Genomic DNA, 9,521 nt, shown 5'->3' on the forward strand with positions numbered 1-9,521 from the left:
ATGAAACTTGTGGATATTAAAGAGGTCAATATTTTAAATTTAACCTAGGTTTTTAAACTATGAGCCGTCGGTGCGAAAACTGAAAAGAACGATGTGAGGTTATTTCAAAGTGAGAAATCCCTCCCCAGTACTAAATTTCATAGGAAGTCCTCGCCACTTACTTCATTTGAATTTGTCCCCGCGCCGTGCTAGAGCGGCTACTTCTCCGACACGCGTGTGAGCAGTTGATGTGAATTCAGGTTGCAGGCGTACAACAGAGCGTCCTTTTGTCTCTGGCTTTTAAAATAAGTCGCTGTACCATCTGATGAAATTTAGCGGTTTGGGATATTGTTTGATGAATCGGGAGTTTTCGCGAGGGAGTGGCCCACTTTAATGAAAAATAATGTACTCGTATGGGGACTGAGTAAATTAGAAACAGAATCAGGTTAGCCAAGCTTCAGCTAGTATTCGTTCTGGTCCATGGCGATAGGCTAGTGACGAAAAAGTTTTTGGATTCCAGCTAAACAAATTGCATGGAACAGAATATTTTTTGTCTTCAGATTCGTCAAAGTGTCTACGAAACCCCGTTAGATGAATCCATTTCACACATTATTATCTATTTTCTTCAAGATCGATTTTGATTTTTTCTCCTTATCTATGCCTTGGTTTATCAAGTGACCTTTTTCGGTCTTGATTCGCGACTAAAATTTTGTGAGCAATTTTCATCCGACTTCTCTGTTTTAATGGCCGTAAAGTTAATAAAATCTTCTCGGGCAATCAGCCGCGTTAACTGGTTACCGCAGTAAAACCGACGTTTCGGGAACAAATTCTGTCCCCATCTTCAGGGTTCTGATGTGACTGGATCCTCGGAAGTCGCCTGCCAGTCGCGTGGCTGATTGCCCGAGAAGATATTATTGATTGTACTCGCCGCGAAAGTCTCAAATCCTAGACAGTAAAGTTATTTGTTGAAGATTACAAATGCGTTCGCCTTTCATTTGTCTCTTTTGATATTTCTTCCCTGTGACTGCTATTATTTTTTCGTTGTCTGTATTTCAAGTTTCCCCTTTAATGTGTTTTTATTCCGTTGTTTAAAGTCTGTACCCTACGTTGTAAATAGGGGAGTTTAGTAAATAGTCCCTAGGCAGCTCTGTCTGGTTTCGTGAAGGGCAGAAAGAAACTGATCTTGTTCCGACACCAAAACATCCAGACTTGCTGAAGACACGGATATTCTACTCATCTGGATGGTCGCGTCTGACAGTGCGAACCTAATCGAAAATCGATCAGTAATTGGTAGGACAGGGATTGGTGTGGGCGTAACCTTGGCGTTTGAAATCGTGGGGAACGGTAGTGACTGTCCATCTGAGAATCCCGCTGCCTCAGCTTCTGAGGGGCAGAGTCCTAAAACAGTCCCCCATTTCATTTAAAAGCTGCGCACCCAACCTTTACGGTGACTCTTCACCGGGGACTTTCATTTGTTAGAATGGTTCACTTTTAGTACTAGAAGGAATGAAATGAAAATGAGTGTCTTCTGGGTTGTTGCACCGTGTAGTCTTTTAGAAGTTTGCCGACGTTTCAGAGGTCTGAAATGTTCGTAAACGTCTACCAGATTACACTGCGCCACAACCCAGAAGACACTCACCTTTGTCCTATTAGTAAGTTGATGAATTTTTAATGTTTACAAAAAGTCATAATGTCTCTTAAGATTTTCTAGGTTTAACGAGATTTAAATGGGTATTATAAGTTATCTATTGTGTGTTCAATGTCAAAATTTTCGATAATTTAAAAACGGAACGTATGAAATGAGGGAAATAATAATTTAATGTTAAATGTAGAGTTCAATACGTTGGCTTTCTTCTGATAAGAACTAATTAGGTACTCACTTTCAATCCAGAACCGAATTGATCTTTATGATTGATGGTCTTCATAGTTGTTTCTTCAGACTTTAATAGTCTTATATTAATACGTTCTCCATAGCTTCATATTAAAACACAGCTTACAGAAATTTTTGATGTTGGGGTGTTGGTTGGATTCATATGACTCGAGAAAGAGCCCAGTGGTGGCTTCTATCGAAAATGTTAATGAAAAAGGAGGGGATTTTTATCTCCAGGTTAATGACTTGGGTTTCTGAAGAAGAAAAAGAACATTGCTCAGTGGAGTTGGTTGGTTAGTTATATGATAGCCACTACACCTTATTAGTGTTTCCAAATGTAATAGGATTTTAAACAAGCTAAGAAATTGTCTTCCGTATCGGAATACACATAAATATCCGCATACAAATGCGTTCTTTGCAACGAGCATCGGACGGTCAGACACCACCAGCCCATAACGCGTTCTCGCCATGCACTTTGAGCAGAGAACGCAAATGACGTCTACAGTTAAAAGAGCTTCATACAGAGAGAGGATCACAGTAGGCATACAGGCATTAAAGTCATTTTTTCCAGTTGACCTCGTTCCCAATAAAAGCAATTTTGAGTTACTTCGTTAATACCTCCCGTCGCATTTAAGTGGAATTCATTTTCGAACATCCGCTGAAAACCACAGTCTAATCTGGAGCTAACTGGACAGAAAAACTAGGAAATCTGCTAGTCAGCACTGTTTGCGGAAGGGGGTAGCATGTCTGGCAGTGACGTGGGCGGATCGCATTGTCAGACTAGAACCGGGCCCGAATTCGTGGGGAGAAAGAAATCTACTAAAACTGGTGATGGGACGTCAAAATTACCGACAAAGATAGAACCATCTTGTAAAGTATTCGTACTTACTTGTAACCGCGCACTGGAAATTCGTCAGAATTAAGCCCTTGTAATTATAGAACGGCTCACCTGATCAGTGCGTGTCTGGTTTCGATATCTGCGGTATCTCGCATATTTATCGATCATTTTATTTCGTGTTTTTCAGGAAACGATTTGCCAACAGTAAAATCTATAACTGTGGTACTCCATAACTTGTACTCCTCTCCAAATTTTGTTGGGATAAGTAAATCGAGGAGAATGAGATGGGTGAGCCACGTGGAACGTGTAAGGAAATGAGAAATGCGTACAAAGATTGGTAAATCTAAACGGAGGAAAACCCTGGGCGGAATTAAGGTGTGAACCGCAGGTTTAAAGTTGATCTTATTTGGAGGGTATGAATAGGATTCATCTGGCTCAGGAGAAGAACCCCTGGCGGACTCTTGGGAAAACGAAAATGAACATTTGAGTTTCATAAACTATGGATAATTTCTTGGCTACCTGAGCTTTGTATTAGCTTCCGAAGTCCTTGGAAGTCGTTATGGAGTTTCGTATTTCCTCTTTGAATTGTCTCCGTCCTGAAAAATTGAGTCGAACTCATCTCCATACCCTGTCTTACAACTTCAGGTTGAAACGTAGTCAGGAAACGAACATCCTGACTTTATGTAAGATTTGAGGTTTTCACAGCGCTGAGTATGGAGGCAGTATGACCTCTGAAACGTTGGTTAACATCGACCAGACTACACAGCGCAACAACCCAGAAGACAGAAATCTTCATACTCATCGCCCTGATGATGGAGGCAGTATGACCTCTGAAACGTTGATTAACATCGACCAGACTACACAGCGCAACAACCCAGAAGACAGAAATCTTCATACTCACCATCGCCCTGATGATGGAGGCAGTATGACCTCTGAAACGTTGATTAACATCGACCAGACTACACAGCGCAACAACCCAGAAGACAGAAATCTTCATACTCACCATCGCCCTGATGATGGAGGCAGTATGACCTCTGAAACGTTGATTAACATCGACCAGACTACACAGCGCAACAACCCAGAAGACAGAAATCTTCATCGCCCTGATGATGGAGGCAATATGACCTCTGAAACGTTGGTTAACATCGACCAGACTACACAGCGCAACAACCCAGAAGACGGAAATCTTCATCCTGACATTAGCTTATATTTGTACCGAATCACAACTTCTTTAAAAGCAAATTTCGTGGAGTGAATTATATGTTCTCTAAATCCTACGATGACGTGTTCTTCCTGCGTTATGAGAGCGTACGAAGCAGACTCTGGAGACTTTGTCATTTTCTTTGTGACAGATCAGTGGTCACAAAACCTCCGTCCACATCATTTCATGGCTTACCTCTACGTCACAGTTTCTTCTTCCAAAGCCTCCTCGATCATTGCCGTACCGATGTCTGCCTTCACCCTTGTCACCCGTGGGAATTAGAGCTCTCGTGTCACGCCCATTCGCTGCTAAATTGACCCGTGAAATTATTCCGGGGCCAGCTGGAGTGGCTGAAGATCGCTCGGCTGTTACTGCCAAGGCCGTAACAAACGGAACGCTGAGGGGTCTTACTTTACTGTGCCCTTCTGTACGAATAGAGGTTTGTAGCTTGTGGGACCGCAACACATTCTTTTCGGATGACAAAAAGTTTCTGGTTCCGTAATTTATAATTGCTGTGAAACTTCTACCGCTTTTAACGGATATTTACTAATAGAACGTTTTGAAAAGTTGGACCGGAATATTCCTATGCGGTATCCCATTACTGTAAACTCGTTTTGACAAAAGTGTGCAAAGTCAACGTATCACAAAGCCATGAGTGCTATTTTCCTGAAATGTAAGACAACGGCAGTACTCGACGATAGCTGACTTCTGGGCTGACGTCCGGAGGCAACAAGCTTCTCTGAAACGTCGGTAAACTGTGTGAGTCTGCAGTTCAAAAATTTCATCTTTGCAAAATTATTTCTAGGTTGGTAACCCTTCTTAAATTCGTTTATGCCTCTGTATTACTGTTCTAGTGTTTGTTTCAAGCAAACCAAATCTGTCTTACAGATATTGCAGTATTTTTGTTCTGAGTGCTCTACTAGCTTCATATTTTACATTGTCGTCTGGCTTAGAGTTTAGCCTGCATCCTTCTATGTAATATTTCTGAACGTTCTTCATAAAACAATAGTTTATTCTGTTTCAACTCGAAATGGCCTAGGCTGTCTTTGGCTGAAGTTTTTGCATCCGGTGTACTATTTCCAAAAAAACCATAGATATTTTTAGTGATTCCTGATATTTCAAGTCCCAAATGTCACGTCCATTTCCGAAACATTTCATGACAGTCGCTTTAGAAAGCGGGCCAAAGCAAATCCTGGAATAAATACAGAAGGGCAAGATTTAGCATCGTGCTAATCCTAAAATTCAGAAGTTTGTAACACAGACTTCGCGAAGTAATAAGAGGTTCTTAAACATGGAACAGCCCTCACATTTCGGAGCCAGTCCTGTATGTTTTTCGGTTTGTAGTTTGAATGACCGATTATAATCGGTTGCTCTTCGTCTTTTGAATCGGTTCACTAATTGCACTGGAGCGGGATATCGCTGGTAACGAGATTAGCGGAGTCAATCCCGACCAGTCACACCCCCTTTTCAGCTCTCCCTCCCCCCATTACAGAGAATGGTTCTGCGCCGCCAGAAGTCTTCTTTTGTTTTTAGAGCTGGTGTTTAATTTATGATACGACACATCTAGCAGATGATTCCGTTATCATAAAGATTAGATTATAAGCTCGGATGTGAAAATAACATAACTGCGTGGAGTCTTCATTATTGAGAAGCTGTTAGTCCCTCAGTTGGTCAATAAATTCTTCACCTTTTATGGAACCATAAGGTTTGCTGCTGTGTTCACAAAAGAAAGCTAGTGGTCCATATTCTTAAAGTGCTGAACCCGGTCCATACTGTCACATTGCATTTCTTTAAGATACATTTTAATATTATCCTCCCACTTACGTCCGTGTCTCCAAGGCAGTCTCCTTCCTTCAGGTTTTTTGACTAAAATATTGTACGCGTGTTTATATTCCCATGCGTCCCTTGTCATTTATCGAACTATAACGATATATTATTTATGTATTCATTCGTTTCATTTATAATTAGGATTTATCAGCTCATCAGTTGATTTAACAAATAAATTCCAGAGACATATTTTGACGCAGTCAAGCTTGTTCTGTGCGTCCTACCATTCAAACAGGTGGATGTCATTTTCGTAATTATAATTCTTATAAATACGTTGATCACAATTAATTTAAAATCTCAAGATACATCGATAACTCTGTAGACCTTTTCATGACTCAGAAGTGAGTCTATTCTCTTGTCTTCGCACAGAAATTTTATTTCTTCATAAAAGCTTCTTTGGGAATGAAGAATTAGCCTCCGTCTTTCAGAAGCTTGGGTCATTTGAAGAAAAGAAGATAGATATTTGGGCACGTGATTGTTCGTTTTAGCAGTTGATTTGGCAACTGCGTAAAAGTGTTTGTAAAGATGGACACATGGCTTTGCGCATTTTTTCCGCTTGTCGCCCTCTGCTGCTCTAATGTTCCTGACCCGACTCCTGGAGACACAAAAGACGGCAGTGCACCCTAGGGGCTGACATTCTACACCACCCAGTGCCCCTGTCCCCATCCTCCACCCGTGACACACTGATCTCGACAGATGGAGCAGAGTGGTCCATCGCCCACGGCCAGAGCCGCTGACTTTCAGGCCACGCTGAGCTCCGTTCTGCGGAAGATCTACTTTGGACCATGTGCCTCCTATATCAACTTCTAAACCAATCCACGAATATTCTGGAAATTATTAAAGACGATCTGACGCTTATTACCTTAGTATCGTCGAGAATACCAGGATGGTGGCCTCACGAACTTCTGACATGGGACCAACTTAAAATTCGAAAATTCTGGGTGCTAAGATATTTATTAATGTTAATAAATTATCAGCCTTTATTAGAACACCGAAGATTCTGTGTCATGTTCACAAGAGCCCGCCAATGGTCTTGTCCTTACTAGCGCAGTACAACACGTTAAAGTTGACGGGAATTAAGAAATTTTGTATTGAACAACAGTAAAATTCACTTCAAGATTATCTTTGAAAATCGCATTAAAAGTTTCTTTTGGAGTAAATTATACGTAAGAACATTTCACGACTGAAGACAGACACAAAACCGACCGCCTGACTCCAGACTCCCGCCAGACCTCATCATAGGTGCCACCATAGTCTCGTTTGCATTTCTTGCTACCAGGATGGCTACTGTCAGAAAACAATTTCAGTTTTCTGCAAATCGCACGACTGACATATTCATTCAGTCAAGCGTGACGCTCATGGGCTATTTTATATAATATAATATAATAATATCAATAATAATAAGCGTTATTTTATGGAAGGAAGGAGAAACGTAGGTCGACCACAGTAATAGATGCAGACAGTTCACACATCAAAACTATTTCTTCAAGATCCATTTTAATATTATCACCTTATTTGCACAAGTTTTCTACGTGATCTCTGCAATGCAGATTTTCCGATTAAAATTTCCGTACATTTCTTGTTTATTCTGTGCTTGTTACATTTTTAAATCTGCGTTGATTTAGTCCCTCGTATATCTGATGACAAATATAAATTACGAACTCTTCATGACAATACAATTTCAAATTGGATTCCGGTCCTGTGATCCTGTTTGAATCAGCGTTTGCCTGTCCTTTTATCCTCCCGCCTGGAGCCCTGTTCTCCACACACTTTACCCTGACCGCTTAGCTCTGCGACTTTTTCACCCCCTGAAGACTGCACCCCGCCCACAGAGTCATTTTCATTCACAAACCCGGGGGTGCGGCGACTAGGTATAGGAAAATAAAACTTGGGGTGGGAGTCATTTTAAACGATTCCATTCAAAGCCATCCATTGGCACGGTTGTTGGCAAAAATACTCTATAGAAATTATACCACAGTCCTGCGAATTATAAGCAGAGTCCCGCTGTTGTTACAAATAAGGGTTGATGGGACGGGGGTTGTGACTTGAAGGGAGGTGGGAGAATGGAGTGGGAGGGAGCAATCTGTGTTAGTAATTCGGATCCTTTGACGTCTGGAGACTGCTCTTTAACTGCCTTGATGCGCAATGCGACTTAGCAGTCGGTACATTAAATCATTTCAGTTTATCGAGTGTCTACATTTAATTACGTCTGCTCGCCATTGCTGGCGCAAATATCAGCCTGAGTTAGCACGAACTGTGGCGTAAATTGACGAAGAAAATTATATCCACAATGACATTGGATTTACCCTGTGTTGTCATGAGAGAGATTTTTCTGTGGTTTCTCCTCAATCTGCCTTACCACATACAAAGACAGCGCCTGATACATATCTTGTTTTTGTTAAATTTTTGTGAAGATTTCCGTCTTCTGGGTTGTTGCGCTGTGTAGTTTGGTCGATGTTAACCAACGTTTCTGAGGTCATACTGCCTCCGTCATCAGGGCGATGAATATTCACACTACACAGCGCAACAACCCAGAAGACGGAAATCTTCATACTCTGATGACGGAGGCAGTATGACCTCTGAAACGTTGGTAAACATCGACCAGACTACACAGCGCAACAACCCAGAAGACGGAAATCTTCATACTCTGATGACGGAGGCAGTATGACCTCCGAAACGTTGGTTAACATCGACCAGACTACACGGCGCAAGAACCCAGAAGACGGAAATCTTCATACTCTGATGACGGAGGCTGTATGACCTCTGAAACGTTGGTTAACATCGACCAGACTACACGGCGGAACAACCGAGAAGACGGAAATCTTCATACTCACCGCTGTGAGATCCTCAAGTCTTAAATTTTTGTGTTTGCATTGATGAGGTTAGGACATGTTAATGACCGCTGTCGAGAATTGTTCCTGTTCTATTAGTTTACGTAGATCCACGTGACTGCTGTGCACGTGTTAGTATTGTCAAATACATAAGTGCTGTAACACAGCAAATAGAATACTTTCTAAAGAGACAGAATAAATGTAGACTATTGTGTGTCTAGGATAACAGCGGATTGATTATTGTATTCAAGGAACCAGCGATAGTGGATTCGATTATAAGCCAGATGAACCCAACCCTTATAGTCACACTGTATTTGTTTAATGTATGTTTTAGTAATGTCCTCTCAAGTACTCGAGGTTTTCCAAATGAAGTGTATTTGTCGTCTGTCCCATGCTTTGCTGGACTAACTGTTCTTCATGCAATCAGCGTAATAAAAAATGAGCGTACGAATGAATAAAGTCCTCTTTGTGCAAATTTCCTTATCGCGTTTGTGTTTGAATGACGAAATATCACAAAGTGCCTTGAACTTTCAGCGGATTATTGGCACAAACTAAGCAGGGTTTTAAAATTATGGCCAAATAAAGAGAACCACGAGATGGTTGGGACATGTAGCACGCATGCAGAGAGCGTTACGCAAATAAAGAAACTGTGGCTTATATTTACCACTGACATTCAAATTTTTTGAATTCTTCCAAAAATGATTGTCATAGAGCTGTTAAATAAAAGTTTGTAATATGCTTTACTTATAGTCTGTTACTGATATTAATTTTCTTCATTGGATTGTTCCATGGCGTAATGGTATTTGCAGTTTTTAGGACTCAGGTAAAGCTATTCTAGGCCTAGAGGCGATTAGTTTTGATTTCATTTCAGAAACAATGTTTTTGGATGCCAACTTCCCCCAAAAACATTCACTCCAATATGTAAAAATGAATCTAGAAGTGAACATCACCAAAAAGTTGCATATCAGAAATTGT

General features: G+C 41.0%; 1 protein-coding gene across 3 annotated transcripts in view; it reads left to right on the forward strand.

Annotated features, from left to right (window-relative positions):
* The window catches only part of LOC110839609 (limbic system-associated membrane protein-like), a 347,640-nt gene that overhangs the window by 96,030 nt on the left and 242,089 nt on the right, over window positions 1–9,521 (forward strand). The window lies entirely within an intron of this gene.

This window comes from Zootermopsis nevadensis, unplaced genomic scaffold (assembly GCF_977971745.1).
Source record: "Zootermopsis nevadensis isolate Lab colony 2312 unplaced genomic scaffold, Znev_1.0 Znev_ptg000019l, whole genome shotgun sequence".
Taxonomy (NCBI): domain Eukaryota; kingdom Metazoa; phylum Arthropoda; class Insecta; order Blattodea; family Termopsidae; genus Zootermopsis; species Zootermopsis nevadensis.